Genomic DNA, 19,712 nt, shown 5'->3' on the forward strand with positions numbered 1-19,712 from the left:
CTAGTAGGTCAACGAGCTGACCTGCAGGCGTTGCAAATTGGTCACCTCGGGGGGTATGAAATTTTGGAAACAGTTCAGCTTTCACACACAGAAAAAATTATGTTGATATCTTTATCCGTTCAAAATTTGTAGAATTATTAAAAAAAAAGCGATTTCGAACCACTGTGCAACGGCCTATTGAACAAATCAGTGTTCGAAATGGCACCGAAGCTCCGGCTCAGCACTTTTTTTTTAAAAAAGGATGTTCAAATTTTGTAGCTCTTGCTCTCGGAGCCCTATGAATAAAGTCTCAAAACGAATGAGTGGCTTTTAAAAATAGGCTTTTCTTTCTCTTGGTGATGACATATGTGTATTTTTATACCCTGCGCCACACTGTGGAACAGGGTATTATAAGTTAGTGCATATGTTTGCAATACCCAGAAGGAGACGAGATAGACACATGGTGTCTTTGGCAAAAATGCTCAGGGTGGGCTCCTGAGTCGATATAGCCATGTCCGTCTGTCCGTGAACACATTTTTGTAATCAAAGTCTAGGGCGCAGTTTTAGTCCAATCGACTTCAAATTTGCCACAAGTATGTGTTTTGGATCAGAATAGAACCCTATTGATTTTGGAAGAAATCGGTTCAGATTTTGATATAGCTCCCATATATATCGCCCGATATGGACTTATATGGCCCCAGAAGCCAGAGCTTTACCCTAATTTGCTTAAAATTTTGCACAAGAAGAACAATTAGTACTATAGTCAAGTGTACCAAATTTTATTGAAATCGGTTCAGATTTAGATATAGCTCCCATATATATCTTTCGCCCGATATGGACTAATACGTTCCCAGAAGCCGGAGTTTTACCCCAATTTGGTTGAAATTTTGCACTAGGAGTACAATTAGTAGTGTAGTCAAGTGTGCCAAATTTTATTGAAATCGGTTCAGATTTAGATATAGCTCCCATATATATCGTTCGCCCGATTTACACTCATATGACCACAGTGGCCAATCTTTTACTCCGATTTAATTGAAATTTTGAAATTTTTCAAAATACCAACATTTTCCTTGTAAAATCGCCACTGCTTAGTCGAAAAGTTGTAAAAATTACTCTAATTTTCTTAAACTTCTAATACATATATATCGAGCGATAAATCATAAGTAAACTTTTGCGAAGTTTCCTTAAAATTGCTTCAGATTGTGTTCCACCCTAGTGCATTAGCCGACTTAAATTTTGAGTCTATAGATTTTGTAGAAGTCTATCAAATTCTGTCCAGATCGATATTTAAATATATGTATTTGGGAGAAACCTTTATATATAGCCCCCAACACATTTGAGGGATGTGATATGGTATCGAAAATTAGATCTACAAAGTGGTGCAGGGTATAATATAGTCGGTCCCGCGCGACTTTAGACTTTCCTTACTTGTTTTAAGTTGAAATACCAATGAAATGAATGGAGACTGGCAAACACGTTGTGAGTTCTGATTTGATTTTTTAATTGTTTGTATATAACCCTCTAAATATAAAACAACGATAATAAGCCACTATGCAAGTTTTAATGATTTCATTGATCGATTACATTTTTTTGCAAACAGCTTCACCAGTCTCTTCATTGGTTTGAAAATATGTCCACGGCGAATATTGATAATATTCATTTTTGTACGGAAAATTGCTGATTTTCAAAAATTTCTTTGCAGGCAAAATTTCTGATAATTTCCGTTGTTTTTGTAAATTTACTGACAGTTTATCGAAAGAATTTGTATGGTAACTGTAGATTTAACGTTTACGTTAACTTGCATGAATATTTATTTTATCCTGAATTTTGTTTAACTTTTTCACATACTTTCATATTTTTGTTGTACACACATTTGCATATTTTTATTTCCAATTGTTTCCCTAGAAAAATGTTTAATGTTTACAATATGACATCTCAGTTATGTATACAAAACAGAGGAAATAAAAACACAAGAGAACAAAACTGTGAAGCGAAACTGAGTCAGTAGGTGGCAGTCATGAGGAAAATTTCCAAAGACTTTGTAATTATAACAAGATGTCCAAATTGCAGTTTATTCTTGTTTAGATAAGTGCACGACTTTAGCTTAACACATGTTCGTTATCTAAGTTGCATGTTGGCTGGTTTCTTTGCAACATTTTCTCCAGTTCCTCTTTAAAATTGTATTCGTAGCAATTATATGTGTAAATAGCTGTGTTCAGGGGATCAATAATGTATAATAATTTGTGACTCTTAAATTTTTCATTAGACAAAAACACGAACAAAACACCGTAAAAGAGATAAAAAAACAACAATTCACAAATAAAGAAGTTAAAAGAGGGAACAAGTTGAATTGGCCGCTACTACGTATGTGTTTCATAAGTTTAAACCAAAATTAAAACTGTAAAGTAAATATTCCTATTTTCTCAGAAAAACTGTACAAAACTTAACGCAGAAAGAACACCAGGGAATATAATAAACACCTCTTAATGATTTACACCTTAAGGTGGGTATTAAATTCGAGTTTAGCCGTTAAAATTGCCATTTTCAATTTTTTCCAATTGTTGGTTTGGACCATTCCCCATCAAGTTATAATAAAATTTGACAAGAAAAGTTAATATTTTCTTATCATAAACTCGAACTCAGTACCCGCCTTCATGTGATTAGCATGTACGACTATGGCAATTACAGTCATGTCATTGAAGTATATTAAACTTTCACCTTCAAAGGGAAGATGCAAATTGCAAATATTCATATCCTAAATTTAATGAAATATCGTCATATAATTATAAATAAACCATATTAGTCATTATGACTTGTATTGCAATGCAATTTGTAAGGATACGGTACCAATAAAGACACGACAAAATAAAAATAAACACAATTTACTTGAAGTAATTTCTTTTGACATAAAAACAGGCCTATTAACCAAATTGAAAATTCTCAATTTTCTTTTCTTTTATCATATACCCAAGTTTTTTTTTTCAACTCTCTCATACATGTATTGAGCTAAACTCATGAGCCTATTGGAAAGAAAGAGGAAGCATCTAGACATCTTGTTAAATCAGATAATCTTTGAAAATTTATCTAATATCATGCAGTTTTTTTCGGCGCTTCTCTCAAATATCATACAGTTTGCGTCGGCGTCACCCAGTTCAATTCTCTGCCGACTTTACGAAACATAAAGAAAATAGGATTTAAAACCTACTTTGTTGTAACAAATATTATTTTATAAATGTTTTCATTCCATTAAATTTTTTGGCAGACAATTTGAAATTATAACTGCCGATGCCTTTATAAACAATTTATCAAAACAGCGCTTCGACCGCAACGTCGGTAATACCAAAGCTGAAGACATTGTGCGACATCTATACGGTTGACATTTGTTGTTTTTGTAGAAGAGAAATTTTCGTCCTCTTGTTTTTATTCTCTCTGTACAAGATTCAAAACAACTCTCATTGTATAGAATAGTTTTTGAAATGGGCACTTCCATTGACACTTGTGAGCGGAGCTGTCATGTCGGCCCGCTCTTTTTAAAAAGTGCCAACCTTCATGTGTACTCCGGTACTTAGTTCATTTTTGAGCAAAATTCAAACACTGGAACAAATATTCTATCAATGCACATACTCAACACACCAATCTATTCCACCACCATTAATTGCAAAACTCTCTCTTACATTCTCTGCTTCCCATACGTAAACAACATAATCAGCTTGAAGAGATTTGTACCCATATGCGCTGTTTGTTGTTCAAAGTATTTACCAGATAACTACAACCTGTGGCTTTTTTCGTATTGTGGGTAAGACAAAATGTCGGTGGCAGTGAGTAAGACAACAATTATAATGCGATCTTTTACATTTATATAAATGTAAGAATAAAAACACCACCAGTATATGCCAATGTTCGTTTGCAGTGTTTTGCGGTGTTAAACCAATCGGCATTGTAGCATGCTCGGTAAACAAAAAACGATAGTATACATACACTTAAGTGTGCAGTTGGCATTAGCTTAAAGAGAATTGAGAGAGTACCAAATAAGAGAATACCAAACTCCTAATATATGAGGTAACCAATTTGAGTGGTTGTTTTACTACATTGTTATCGAGAGACAAACACTCATACTTACAACCACCGAAATTCGTCGTCGGTTGCGTTGAATATTGGTGGTTGAAATTAATTTTACCAATTGGTGTTTTAAGATTGCAAATATTGGTGTTTACTAAATACTGGTTGGTTGCGGTAGATCACTGGTCGGTTGCGGTAGATCTCAGCCGTTCTCTGGTCTTTACCATAGCCAACAGATCGGTGTGTGGTGGTACTTATATGGGCATGCATATTATCGAGAAAAACACACAGATATTTGTCAGTAGACACGAATAAAATTGTTACTATTGAAAAGAAAAACAGTGTTGTTGTTTTCTACAGAACATAGGCATTTATGTGAGTAGGACGAGTATCAGTATGCATTGATATAATAACAATGCATACTGAGGGAGTATATACTCCCTTCGATATAGGTATTTTGGGTGGATATAAAACCATACCGGTTTGCGTTCTCTGGTGCACATCAATCACCACTTTATTTTCTACAAGAAAACAAAACCAACAGGCAAGCAATAGTCAACTTAGAAGCAGCGACGCAAGCAGAAAATCGTCATATCTACAGATCAACAGCACAGCAAATTCACGCAGCAACAAGAGCAAAATGCAACAGCAGCCCAAGTCGACGAAATAACAGCCAGCGGCAACTATCGAAAAACAAAGTAACTAAAAGTGTAGCTGAGAGGGCGTAAGTACAAACTTTAGTAGAAATCATAAACCGATCTTGACGAAGAGAATTTTGTGAAAATTTTGCCATCTACACGGATGAAAAAGACTGTTTTTCATATATTTGGCTATAAACATTATATGTTTGGAACACAAATTTTTAAACACAATATTTTTGAGTGCAAGCATATAATGTTCATAAACTAGCATAACATGTTTGGGACATATATGTTAATATGTTAGAACATATTATGTTTGGGACATAAAATGTTTGTAAATATAATATGCTTGGATGCAAACATATATTAATTTAGAAATAGCCTATAAACATATATGTGTTTAGTAGCTTGGAGCGCTATTTAACAGGGAGCGATATTGAATTAAGTTGGTGGTTGTTGCTTGTTATTACAAAATTTACATTTTATTTTTCCTTGGGCAATTGATCTGCTACTTCTTTGATCCTTACAAACTGTGTGGTCCGCTGTTCGAATCCCCGTCCGGCAAAAGGCAAAATTAAAATAAAAAAAATCATAAAATTGAATAATTTCTTCTACAATGTTTGTATTACAGAAAAAGGTGCTAAGAACTAAAAAATCTCGTGGAAGTGAGAAAGATGTGGGGGAATATACAAAATTTTGAGCATTCAGGTCGAAAACCTATGTTGTTAGCACCTATATTACCTGTTTATTTTCATAATTCATTATGATTGTAAATATATAAATAAATAAATAAAATTTTGAGCACAATATTGTTTGGGGGAATTTTTTTAAGCATATAATATTTTTGGGTGCAAAATGCTTCCAAACATATTATATGTTCACATAATAACATATTGTTTTTTGGAAGACAACATTATTGAATTTGGATGCAAAAATACAAAATGTTTGGAACTTAGACTACCCAAACATATATTGTTTAGACCAATATGCTTTCAAACGTATTATATATTGGAAGAGATCAAACATATAAATGTTTGGGCAATGCCCAAAAATGTATATGCTTGAAGCAAAATATGTTTGGGAGTATATGTTACAGAAGCGATTTTTTGTGAGGGTGTATGCGCCACTCAAATATCGATATCCAACCAAGCAATACAGCAATCGAATAAACAGAGTTGCCAGTTGTGCAAATAGTTCTGGGGCAATTTTTATGTTTTTTAAGAGAGTTTTGGAAAATTAAGGTAATCGGCTCAACCGCTTTAAATAGCATTTTTTATTTTTATTTAACCGCGAGCACTGTAACGTAAAGTCCAATAGTGAATTTCTGATAATGTTTATGAGAGAAAAAAAACAGGTGGTGAATTTTCGATATTTTGAAAAGTAATTCATGATTATTTTTTTGGTTTCTGGCAAAACTGTTATCGTTTACACTGAAAAATAAAAAGTCAACATAGTGAACTTCCTAGACAATTTTCAAATGAATTTACAGAATCGAATATTCGAAGAAATTTTTTAAAAAGGATTATTTTGAACAGTTGGGATTCAAAATATTTCAACAATGAAACACCCTTCTCGTACCAGAAAACATTTTAAATCTTTGTATCTTTGTAAAATTTTACATTAAATTTCGCGCTGTGGTTTGAAATAAGTACGTTATTTTCGTTTGTTTTAATTTCCCCTTCTAACGTTTTTAAGAAATTTCCCGGAACATTTCCTAAAACTGTCAATTTTTATCTCATTTAAGAAATACAATATAACAAAAACTTATGATATTTGCCCTGATTGATTTTATAAAATTGTATTTTACAAATTTGAGATACAAGCTGAAAAAAGTTTTCAGTTTGACACTATGAGTAGAGCCAATCCTAAATTAATTCCTACATATAGCGCTATATAGGGGATTATCATTTTTGGTATTTTTTTCCTTATCAGTGATAATATGAATTAATGAAAACAAGAGCTGATTTTTCGTCAGTATTTTTAATCCGTGGAGTTATTTACATCTATGGATACATATTTACCGATAATTAGTTTACAGTACATTTATATTTAATTAACCAACTCTAAGTTTTGAAACCCCGTTAAATCAATCCAAAAAATGTATGAATCTATTGAATAAAATTTCCCTTGTGGTGAATTTAATATGGTCGTGTATGTAAATCAAGTAAGTATCGGTTGTGGTTGATGTGAATCGAAAGTATCTTTAAAGTGGTAAACCAACAGTAGGCAATGTGATTAACATGGTTATGTTAGGTAAACAACATCGAATCTAAAGGGTGATTCTTTTGAGGTTAGGATTTTCATGCATTAGTATTTGACAGATCACGTGGGATTTCAGACATGGTGTCAAAGAGAAAGATGCTCAGTATGCTTTGACATTTCATCATGAATAGACTTACTAACGAGCAACGCTTGCACCCTCAAAAAAAATCGCTTCTTTAACATATGTTCCAAACATATTTTGCAGGAAGCACATATATTATTGCATACTGCCGAAACATTAATATGTTTGTTTTATGTGAACATATTATATGTTTGGAAGCATTTTGAGCCAAAAATATTATATGCTTGGAAGAATTTTTCCCAAACACGATTGTGCTCATTCCCTAACATACTCGTAATTTTCACTTCCACGAAATTTTTTTATTTATTGGAACCTTTCTCTGTAATACAAATAATGTTCAAGAAATTATTCACTTTTATAAATTTTTTAAATTTTACCTTTCGCCTGCACGGAGAATCGAACCGAGGACCATACAGTTTGTAAGCCAACACACTATCCACTGGGCTACGTAGCTGTTATAGTCACCAGTAGATAATTATCGTTTTAAGTTACATTTATATAGCATAGTTTGCAGCGCCCACGAGCCCATGCAAACATAACATTATTTAACAGAAACATACATTTGTTTGTCACGTGGAGCAGTGGTTAGCATGTCTGCCTTGCATGCAAAGGGTCGTGGGTTCAATCCCTGCTCCGACCGAACATTTTTTTTTTGGTTTTTTTTTTTTTTTTTTAATTTACACATTTATATTTATACTATATTATTTTTTTTTTTTAAATGAAACTTCGAAATGTGTGTTATTAAAGATTTATAGTCAGTAACAGTGCTTGATATAAACGAAATTTACAGATTTTTGGATAACATATTATTTTTTATTGCAAAAATAACAATCTTGTAATAAAAAACTGTTTTTGTACAAAACTTTAAAATTTGGAAGGAATTCAAAAACTAACAAAAGAAGAACGTGGAGTCGAGTATAAACATACATACATAATTTTATAATATAAACATAAATTTATTTAGGAGTGAACAGTTTTTTACTAGCATTTAACACCATCGCTCTAAGATTCCTTTTATTTTTCTTTAATAATTCATTTTAAAGAAAATAAACTTTTTAAATTGTTTTAGCTGTAAAACTCGAACTTAATGCCCGCTTTTATATTTGATGGTGTCCGTCAACTCCTCGTGGACTACTTTTTAATAAAGAGGAACTAAAGTTTGTTTTTTTACATTTTACTGTGTAATTTTTCACTATTTCCTCCTTATTTCATTTTACTGTCCCAACTCTAAAAAGAGTATAGTGCCCTTTCGTTATTTTTATGAAGACCCCTGATTTCTTTTAACGAACCAAGAAAAAAATTGTGCCCATAATGCCAAAATGATAAACAAAACCCATGTCCACACATACATAAAATGCTGCTCTCAAGGCGAAAACATAAGCTGTTTGTTTTTCAAATGTCTATTCTCTTGGTTCAGAATGTATATTCTCTTTATTCAAATTAAATAATATTTAGACTTAAACATATCAAATTTTTGGCCTTATCATAAAACAGTTTTCCGAAACAACATACAAGCGGTTTCACAGAAATTGTTCTCTTTTGACTCTTTTGCTGTGTTATATTGATATCTTTCGTCAACTCTCCCGGTTTCAATCTCTATTTCTCTCTATACTCTCTCTGTCGCTTTGAATAAAATATCACAACATATGTATGTTTAGTCGAAATTTGTAAATTTATATATGTTTGTATTCACACATATGATTTTTATGAAACATTGATGCCCCAAACATAATATATTCTAACATATTAACATAGATGTCCCAAACATTTAGTGTTAGTTTAGGAACATTACATGTTCGCACTTAAATATATTGTGGTTTAAAATATTGCCCGAAACACATTTTGTTTATATCGGAACATATGAAAAACATATTTTTCTAACAGTGTGCAAATCATTGAATTTTATTACCAAAATCAGTGTTCGGTTCGAAATGTGTTTCGCGCTTTACGTCCGATTTATGGTCTACATAATCGATTTCATTTCTGGTTGAATGGCTACGTAAATAAGCAAAATTGCCGCATTTGGAGTGAAGAGCAACCAGAAGCCGTTCAAGAACTGCCCATGCATCCCGAAAAATGCACTGTTTGGTGTGGTTTGTACGCTGGTGGAATCATTGGACCGTATTTTTTCAAAGATGCTGTTGGACGCAACGTTACGGTGAATGGCGATCGCTATCGTTCGATGCTAACAAATTGATTTTTGATTCTTGAAAGTCGAAATCTTTTTTTCAAATATGCAACTGACGTTTTTAGTAAATCTGTAGCTTCGAGCTCATAAACGATTCTTTCTTTTAACGGAACATTTTGCATTATAGATATAATTTTGCTTATTTCGCAAGGTACTAAAGAATATATTTCTACAATCATATTTGTGTCATTTTCTATAGCCAATATGAGTTTCTGAATATTCTTTAGAATTTTTTTAAGAAATAATGTTGAACATCTGGCCAACATGAAATTAGTATTTCGATTGCAAGTAATTGAAATTCCGGGATTTTTGTCAAATTTTGTGAAAGATTGTGACAGTTCCTGGAGACGAAATTCCGGGACAATCCAGTCGAATCCCAGCCATCTGGCAAGCCTAACTGGCCATCGGGATAGTAAACGTAAATGCAGCTACTCTTGCTTCGAAGCAAAAACCTTAAATTTAGGAAGATGTGAAATGGGCTTGTCATTATTCTTTTTCGTCAAAAAACAGAGATTAGTACCATACATGTTCCATGAGAAGTTGCAACTTTTTTCGGTTTCTTTCATTTTGCATTCGTAACAAAAGTTAATTTACTTATTTTAGCAAATTTTTTTTTTAACTTTTAAAAGAACACTTCGGACAATATTTTATTAATAGTTTAGTGCAATCGACACAGAAATTACGTAAACTTTCATGAAAATAGTAAAAAACAAGTAAGGAAAGTCTAAAGTCGGGCGGGGCCGACTATATTATACCCTGCACCACTTTGTAGATCTAAATTTTCGATACCATATCACATCCGTCAAATGTGTTGGGGCTATATATAAAGGTTTGTCCCAAATACATACATTTAAATATCACTCGATCTGGACAGAATTTGATAGACTTCTACAAAATCTATAGACTCAAAATTTAAGTCGGCTAATGCACTAGGGTGGAACACAATGTTAGTAAAAAAATATGGGAAACATTTAAATCTGGAGCAGTTTTAAGAAAACTTCGCAAAAGTTTATTTATGATTTATCGCTCGATATATATGCATCAGAAGTTTAGGAAAATTAGAGTCATTTTTACAACTTTTCGACTAAGCAGTGGCGATTTTACAAGGAAAATGTTGATATTTTGACCATTTTTGTCGAAATCAGAAAAACATATATATGGGAGCTATATCTAAATCTGAACCGATTTCAACCAAATTTGGCACGCATAGCTACAATGCTAATTCTACTCCCTGTGTAAAATTTCAACTAAATCGGAGTTAAAAATTGGCCTCTACGGTCATATGAGTGTAAATCGGGCGAAAGCTATATATGGGAGATATATCTAAATCTGAACCGATTTCAACCAAATTTGGCACGCATAGCTACAATGCTAATTATACTCCCTGTGCAAAATTTCAACTAACTCGGAGCAAAAAATTTGCCTCTGTGGTCATTTGAGTGCAAATCGGGCGAAAGCTATATATGGGAGCTATATCTAAATCTGAACCGATTTCAACCAAATTTGACACGCATAGCTACAATGCTAATTCTACTCCCTGAGCAAAATTTAAACTAAATCGGAGCAAAAAATTGGCCTCTGTGGGCAAATGAGTGTAAATCGGGCGAAAGCTATATATGGGAGCTATATCTAAATCTGAACCGATTTGGCTGATATTTTGCAGGTTTTTCGAGACTCATAAAATATTCGGATGTACGGAATTTGAGGAAGATCGGTTGATATACACGCCAATTATGACCAGATCGGTGAAAAATATATATGGCAGCTATATCTAAATCTGAACCGATTTTTTCCAAAATCAATAGGGATCGTCTTTGAGCCGAAACAGGACCCTATACCAAATTTTAGGACAATCGGACTAAAACTGCGGCCTGTACTTTGCACACGAAAATACATCAACAGACAGACAGACGGACAGACAGACAGACAGACAGACGGACATCGCTAAATCGACTCAGAATTTAATTCTAAGACGATCGGTATACTAAACGATGGGTCTCAGACTTTTCCTTCTTGGCGTTACATACAAATGCACAAACTTATTATACCCTGTACCACAGTAGTGGTGAAGGGTATAAATATGGGAAACATTTAAATCTGGAGCAATTTTAAGAAAACTTCGCAAAGGTTTATTTATGATTTATCGCTCGATATATATGCATCAGAAGTTTAGGAAAATTAGAGTCATTTTTACAAATTTTCGACTAAGCAGTGGCGATTTTACAAGGAAAATGTTGGTATTTTGACCATTTTTGTCGAAATCAGAAAATCATATATATGGGAGCTATATCTAAATCTGAACCGATTTCAACCAAATTTGGCACGCATAGCTACAATGCTAATTCTACTCCCTGTGTAAAATTTCAACTAAATCGGAGTTAAAAATTGGCCTCTACGGTCATATGAGTGTAAATCGGGCGAAAGCTATATATGGGAGATATATCTGAATCTGAACCGATTTCAACCAAATTTGGCACTCATAGCTACAATGCTAATTCTACTCCATGTGCAAAATTTCAACTAAATCGGAGCAAAAAATTGGCCTCTGTGGTCATATGAGTGTAAATCGGGCGAAAGCTATATATGGGAGCTATATCTAAATCTGAACCGATTTCAACCAAATTTGGCACGCATAGCTACAATGCTAATTATACTCCCTGTGCAAAATTTCAACTAAATCGGAGCAAAAAATTGGCCTCTGTGTCATTTGAGTGTAAATCGGGCGAAAGCTATATATGGGAGCTATATCTAAATCTGAACCGATTTCAACCAAATTTGACACGCATAGCTACAATGCTAATTCTACTCCCTGTGCAAAATTTCAACTAAATCGGAGCAAAAAATTGGCCTCTGTTGGCAAATGAGTGTAAATCGGGCGAAAGCTATATATGGGAGCTATATCTAAATCTGAACCGATTTGGCTGATATTTTGCAAGTTTTTCGAGACTCATAAAATATTCGGATGTACGGAATTTGAGGAAGATCGGGTGATATACACGCCAATTATGACCAGATCGGTGAAAAATATATATGGCAGCTATATCTAAATCTGAACCGATTTTTTCCAAAATCAATAGGGATCGTCTTTGAGCCGAAACAGGACCCTATACCAAATTTTAGGACAATCAGACTAAAACTGCGAGCTGTACTTTGCACACAAAAATACATCAACTGACAGACAGACAGACAGACGGACAGACAGACAGACAGACAGACGGACATCGCTAAATCGACTCAGAATTTAATTCTAAGACGATCGGTATACTAAACGATGGGTCTCAGACTTTTCCTTCTTGGCGTTACATACAAATGCACAAACTTATTATACCCTGTACCACAGTAGTGGTGAAGGGTATAAAAAAATTGTCAGCGTCAAACCAATATAATGTTGCCATCGATGATCAAATTTTTGAACTCACCACAAGACATTGTTGTTGCATGGCCCCGTGGCATTCTTTTATTTTCAAATATTCAACTCCAATATTAAATATTGAAGAATCATGCTATATATTGATCATCAAAAATACTCGGAAACAAGAAAAGAAAAAATGTTTGCCATCAGGCTTATTGTATTTGTCATCGCGAATAAATGCCTACTACACTAAAGGTGAGTATTAAGTTCGAGTTTAGCCGATACAGTGAAAACTAAATCAGTAAGAAATGGCATAAAATTATACATATTTGTTGCAAATTTTATTAAAACTTGATGGGGAATAGCCCAAAGCAAATTTTCACAAAGTTTGTAGTCCTTAAAATGGATTATTAAAGAAAAGTAATCCTGAAAAAATGACGATTTAGCGTCTAAACTCGAACTTAATACCCACTTTAAGAGATATACTTTAGAGAGTTTACGGATACAACAAAAAACAACAAGTGTGATAAAAAGAAAAAAGCAATTGCTAACGCAAACTACAGCATTGTAGTTGTCATTTACCATATGTGATAACAATACAAGATTTAGTATGATATTACTTTAAATTAATTATTCTTGCAATTATTAAATATGTGGTTTATGTCGTGCTGTATTTGTATCGTATTAATAGAAGTTTTTTTTTTCTTTTTTTTTTTGCAAAAATAATTGACGAAAATTTAATGTAAGTTAAACTTTTATGGAAAATAATAGAATGTGAGCTAATGTATTTCCAAAAACAATCTAGAAGAAGACGTAGTCTGGCACTCTGGGAGAGAGAAATCAAATGTTAAGGTGTAGAGGGCTATGAGAAAAAATTGCTTTATGTACCAATTTTTTCCAGGGCAACTCTGCGCAAGAATTAATTAAAACAGCAATATTCCCAAAAAAAAACACGAATATTCACTTCATTATACATACACTTTCTATTTTAATTTTCTATCATCGTTTTGGTATTGTTTAGTGGTTTTTAATCCAGAAATTTATTAAAATCACAAATGTTATTGATATTTTCAGACGCAAACGGCAGTACATTTGAGAGAAACATCGACGCAAACTTCATGATATTACGAGGGCGGTTCGGAAACTTCTTAGCCTATCAATGAAAGAAAATAGTTAGTTTTTCAAAAATATTTTTATTTTTCAATATAATCTCCTGAAACTTCAACACACTTAGTCCAACGCTTTTCTAGCAATTCTATCCCTTAATTAAAATAGTTTTCCTCAAGGTCTTCAAAATAATGGTTTACAACTGTAATTGCATCTTCATTTGAGGTAAAACGCTTGCCAGCAAGGATTTTTTTAGATTTGGGAACAAAAGTCACTGGGAGCTAAATCAGGAGAAAAAGGTGGGTGGTCAAGCAAACCGTACTTTAATTCGTTGATTTTAGCCATCGTTAAAACACTCTTGTGCGCTGGTGCGTTGCCTTGATGAAAAATAATTTTTTTGTGTTGTAAGCCAGCACGTTTTTCTCGAATTTGTACATTTAATTGATCCAAAAGGTTGCAATAGTACTCTGAATTTATTGTTTTACCCTTTTGAAGTCCCAAAAACCCGTTGCCATAACCTTACCAGCCGACTGAATTGTTTTTGCCTGTTTTGGGGCACTTCCTCCAGCTTCAGTCCATTGTTTGGATTGATCTTTTGTCTCTGGAGTATAGTGGTGGATCCACGTCTCATCAACAGTTATGAAACGACGCTTAAAATCCATTTATTTCGCTTAAAAAGATCCAAACAAGCTTGAGAAATTTTCATTCTTATGCGTTTTTGATCGACTGTTAACAAATGCGACACCCATCTTACAGAAAGCTTTTTCATCTGTAGTTCTTCATGCAAAATTAAATGGACTCGATCATTTGAGATGCCCATGATATTAGCAATTTCACGCACTTTTATTCGTCGATGATTTAATACCATATACATACAATTTCTGTTGTTGTTGCTGTTTTTGGACGTCCACTACGTATGTGAAACCCCCAAACATCTTTGTGGATTTCCTAAAGATCCAGAGGAAAAGACGGTTCGTTTACGACGGTATAATACGTATGTCGCAAAAATCATAAACCTAAAGTAGAAAACCTAGTTTTGAATTGGAGAAATTGTGAATATTTAAAAAAATGCTTTATATTGTATTTATTCAAAACTCCAATAGTTTTACATTTCTTATTCGCAACTTCAAACTATTCTTGTATTGCGTGGTCCATAATGGCCAATTGCATCAGCGAATTACTAGCTACAATTTTGAAAATTTTTAATTAGTGGAAATTGGCTCTAATAAGCAAAAATTTGAAAAATTAAAATTCTCTCTAAACAGCAATTCACTTATGCAATACTTAAGTAGTTTTTTTTAAGAAAGTGTCGCTCTATGACCCGTCTAGCCATCTATTAGCCCGATGGAACGAAATGATGTTAGATAATTTCAATTTATCTAGGCTCCTCAATGCCATCTGTTATGAAAGTTCTATAACCCAACTTCGTCATCTTATTATCTAATTTATCTTTGGTATTTCCATAATATTTTGTTGCCAGATCCAATAAATAAATCATCCCTGATGAGGCTAGAAACATATCCCAGCGAAACGTTGGATGAAAATAATGGAATAATTCGCATTTTAAAGTGACCTTCAAGGTCAAGCCCATTAAAAAATACACCAAAAACAAAAGCTAGAAATTTTTTATAGCCGATTTAACTTTATTTTAGCTCATGAAAATTAGTTGATTTTAGTTCAATTTTGCCAAATGTGAGAAAATTTTATTTTAATTACACTACACCCAGAAAAAAGGGGCTCTAATGCCAACTGAACTTTATTTTAGTTCATGAAGATTAGTTGATTTTAGTTAAATTTTGCACAATACGAGTAAATGTTCCTTATTTGAATAATTTTTTGCTAACTTTAATGACATGAACTAAAAAAGTTGTATACAAATATAGTTACTACAAAATAAAATAGTTCATATTTTCCTAAAATGGCAGAAGTTTGCTTAAATTGAGTTCGTAAGTCTCTCAAATGATTAAATTTTACTGAAATTGAATATGTTTTGAACTTCGTACAGCGCTAAAGATACATTAACAATTTTTAAATCCAATTGTTTCTTTCAACATATGAAATTTTCTTAAACAACAGGAAAAAATTAATTATTTTTAAAAAAATTTCTTCAGTTTGACAAAAAGTATTAACTGATTTATAACATGTTGCAATTAGAAAACTATTTTAGTTAAAATTTTCTAAAATAAACCTACATTTTCTTCTACGGTGGGTTCACTTTTTTTGGGTGTAGTTTACAAAATTATTTTTTTTCCATGTACTTTTGATGAGATGTGATTGTGCTGAATTCGAAAAAAATGTAAAAAAAATTTATGGGACAGTTTTTGAGATATCCCTTTTTTAGTTTTTCGCTCTTTTTTCATTAAACAAATTGTATCTCGAGTTAGAAATGTCCGATTATATCGCTGTTGATACTTAAATGAAAGGTATTGAGATGACAAATAATCGTTTATAATTGGATTGATAAGTTAAGTGGTTTAAAAACATCGATGTAAAAAGGGCAAATTTTCAAAAAAATGTTTAACGGTGGCCTTTTTCCGCCACCGTACTTTTTCCGCCAGAAAAGTACAAAAGTACACTTTGGCAACATTGTAATTCTATAGAAGTAACAACATTACTTGGACCCAGAGGTACCAACTGTTTTGGGCTGAAATCCTCAAATTTTAATCGTCGTCACATAAAATTCGTCAAGCAAAAACATAAGAAAAGGATTAATTCATTTTAATTACATGAATTAATAATTTTAAATATCTAATTCAGTCATCTAGCTTCCAGTTTTCTTAAACATTGATTTATTTTTAAGATATGACTAGAAACAATAGTTCTATCTAGCTAATGACCTTACCCAATAAACACAAACGTTTGAAAAATGCAAAATTTCAACAATTTTTCAAACATTTTTTCAAAGGATTAGGGTACGATTCAAGTTGAGAAATTGTTGAGAAAATCGCGTTCTCAACAAAAAACAGACATTACCCTCAACAGTGAAATTCAACACATTACCAATAATATCTCAAGTGTTATCCTCAAATTGAAATGCATCGCTACTCAATAATTTGTCAAACAATTTTCGATGCGAGTCAAATTCAAAATTAACATCGTTGCAAATACTTTTCAACCTAAATTTGTATGAATGATGTCCCCACTTCAAATTGAAAGTCAAAGCCAAAATTCTATGAATTTTGTATAATTTATTCATTTTCATCAAAATAAAATATATAATAATACATTGCACTACATAATACACTACAATACCAATTGATAAATAATAATCTTATTAAACATATCTTAAACATTATTAGGAAACACTTTTGCATTGATAATTCGATTTCCTTCATTTTGGTGTCATAAAACAGCATTAAAATTTATTAACATGCGGGCAATTTGAAATTATGAACGTACTGGACCGCGTGTTAGAATTGATTTCCAGCAGAAGGAATTCACAAAATATCAATTTTAAACTGATAATAGCATATGAATTAAACTGACGATGTGATGCACATTTTCATCCAGAAGTTGTTGATTTCAACAATTTGTTGTTTTTAACAATTTTAATTGGTTGCACTTGCAATGTTTCTGGAAACTTTTTCTTGTCGATAAGCCACTCATTTTTCATTGGTCAGCTTCTTAATGTTTGCAAGAATGTAGCATCCAAAGATTTTAGTTTTCTGCAAAGAGATTTAAATTTAGTGACTTCTCTAAAGTGTTGATTTAATTTTTCATATTGACGTACCAATTATTATAAACTATTTGAAGCAGTTCCAGTTAATTGTCCACCATTTTTTCATCGGCTTTTTAATGTTTTCAAGAACGTAGAATCCATAATTTTAGTTTTCTGCAAAGAGATATACATTTAGTGATTTCCTTAAAGTTTTATTTAATTTTTTATTTTCACTTACCTATTTTTATAAACTATTTGCTTATTTGTATAAAATTTTCCATTTTTTTAATTTCTTGCAATTGACCACGAACTTCGTTGCACAAATAAGTATTGAAAACCACATGGTTTTTTCGTTGCATTTTAGGGTAGTGTGTGGTCAAAGTTTTCTCATATTATCTTCAACACCTTTTCAAAGATTTCGTCAACATTTTGGCTAATTGGAAGTAATTCGCAAACAATTTGAAGATGTATTTAAGATGAGCTATTTCAAGTCAAGTTGAATTTATGTTGAAAATTATATTTACCCTCAAACTGAAAAGTTGTTGCATTTGAAAAGCGCTCATCCTCTGTTTATTGGGTAGTTATTAAAGCTTCCCTCTATTACTCCCATTCTCATTTTATATTTACTAAAGGGTGATTCTTTTGAGGTTAGGATTTTCATGCATTAGTATTTGACAGATCACGTGGGATTTCAGACATGGTGTCAAAGAGAAAGATGCTCAGTATGCTTTGACATTTCATCATGAATAGACTTACGATCTGCCACAACGTCGAATTTTCAGTGAATGGGCCCTAGAAAAGTTGGCAGAAAATCCGCTTTTTTATCGACAAATTTTGTTCAGCGATGAGGCTCATTTCTGGTTGAATGGCTACGTAAATAAGCAAAATTGCCGCATTTGGAGTGAAGAGCAACCAGAAGCCGTTCAAGAACTGCCCATGCATCCCGAAAAATGCACTGTTTGGTGTGGTTTGTACGCTGGTGGAATCATTGGACCGTATTTTTTCAAAGATGCTGTTGGACGCAACGTTACGGTGAATGGCGATCGCTATCGTTCGATGCTAACAAACTTTTTGTTGCCAAAAATGGAAGAACTGAACTTGGTTGACATGTGGTTTCAACAAGATGGCGCTACATGCCACACAGCTCGCGATTCTATGGCCATTTTGAGGGAAAACTTCGGAGAACAATTCATCTCAAGAAATGGACCGGTAAGTTGGCCACCAAGATCATGCGATTTGACGCCTTTAGACTATTTTTTGTGGGGCTACGTCAAGTCTAAAGTCTACAGAAATAAGCCAGCAACTATTCCAGCTTTGGAAGACAACATTTCCGAAGAAATTCGGGCTATTCCGGCCGAAATGCTCGAAAAAGTTGCCCAAAATTGGACTTTCCGAATGGACCACCTAAGACGCAGCCGCGGTCAACATTTAAATGAAATTATCTTCAAAAAGTAAATGTCATGGACCAATCTAACGTTTCAAATAAAGAACCGATGAGATTTTGCAAATTTTATGCGTTTTTTAAAAAAAAAAAAGTTATCAAGCTCTTAACAAATCACCCTTTATAAGTTTAATAACAGGTTGGCTGATAAGTCCCCGGTCTGACACATAGATGGCGTCGCTATTATTAAATGCATATTATTTTTATATAGTACCAACCTTCAAATGATTCGTATCAAAATTTGACGTCTGTAAGTCAATTTTTTTGTTAGATAGAGCGTCTTTTGTCTTTTGTGAAGCAACGTTTGTTATTGTGAAAAAAAATGGAAAAAAAGGAATTTCGTGTTTTGATAAAACACTGTTTTCTGAAGGGAAAAAATACGGTGGAAGCAAAAACTTGGCTTGATACTGAGTTTCCGGACTCTGCCCCAGGGAAATCAACAATAATTGATTGGTGTGCAAAATTCAAGCGTGGTGAAATGAGCATGGAGGACGGTGAACGCAGTGGACGCCCGAAAGAGGTGGTTACCGACGAAAACATCAAAAAAATCCACAAAATGATTTTGAATGACCGTAAAATGAAGTTGATCGAGATAGCAGAGGCCTTAAAGATATCAAAGGAACGTGTTGGTCATATCATTCATCAATATTTGGATATGCGGAAGCTCTGTGCAAAATGGGTGCCGCGCGAGCTCATATTTGACCAAAAACAACAACGTGTTGATGATTCTGAGCGGTGTTTGCAGCTGTTAACTCGTAATACACCCGAGTTTTTCCGTCGATATGTGACAATGCATGAAACATGGCTCCATCACTACACTCCTGAGTCCAATGACAGTCGCCTGAGTGGACAGCGACCGGTGAACCGTCTCCGAAGCATGGATAGACTCAAAAGTCCTCTTGCAAAGTAATGGCCTCTGTTTTTTGGGATGCGCATGGAATAA

At 33.2% G+C, this 19,712-nt stretch overlaps 1 protein-coding gene across 2 annotated transcripts in view; it reads right to left on the reverse strand.

Annotated features, from left to right (window-relative positions):
* stac (C2 and C2B_Munc13-like domain-containing protein staccato) overlaps positions 1–19,712 on the reverse strand; it is a 197,861-nt gene that overhangs the window by 131,308 nt on the left and 46,841 nt on the right. The gene's annotated exons all lie outside the window — the stretch shown is intronic.

Source organism: Haematobia irritans, chromosome 1 (genome assembly GCF_050003625.1).
Source record: "Haematobia irritans isolate KBUSLIRL chromosome 1, ASM5000362v1, whole genome shotgun sequence".
In the NCBI taxonomy this organism is placed as follows: Eukaryota; Metazoa; Arthropoda; class Insecta; order Diptera; family Muscidae; genus Haematobia; species Haematobia irritans.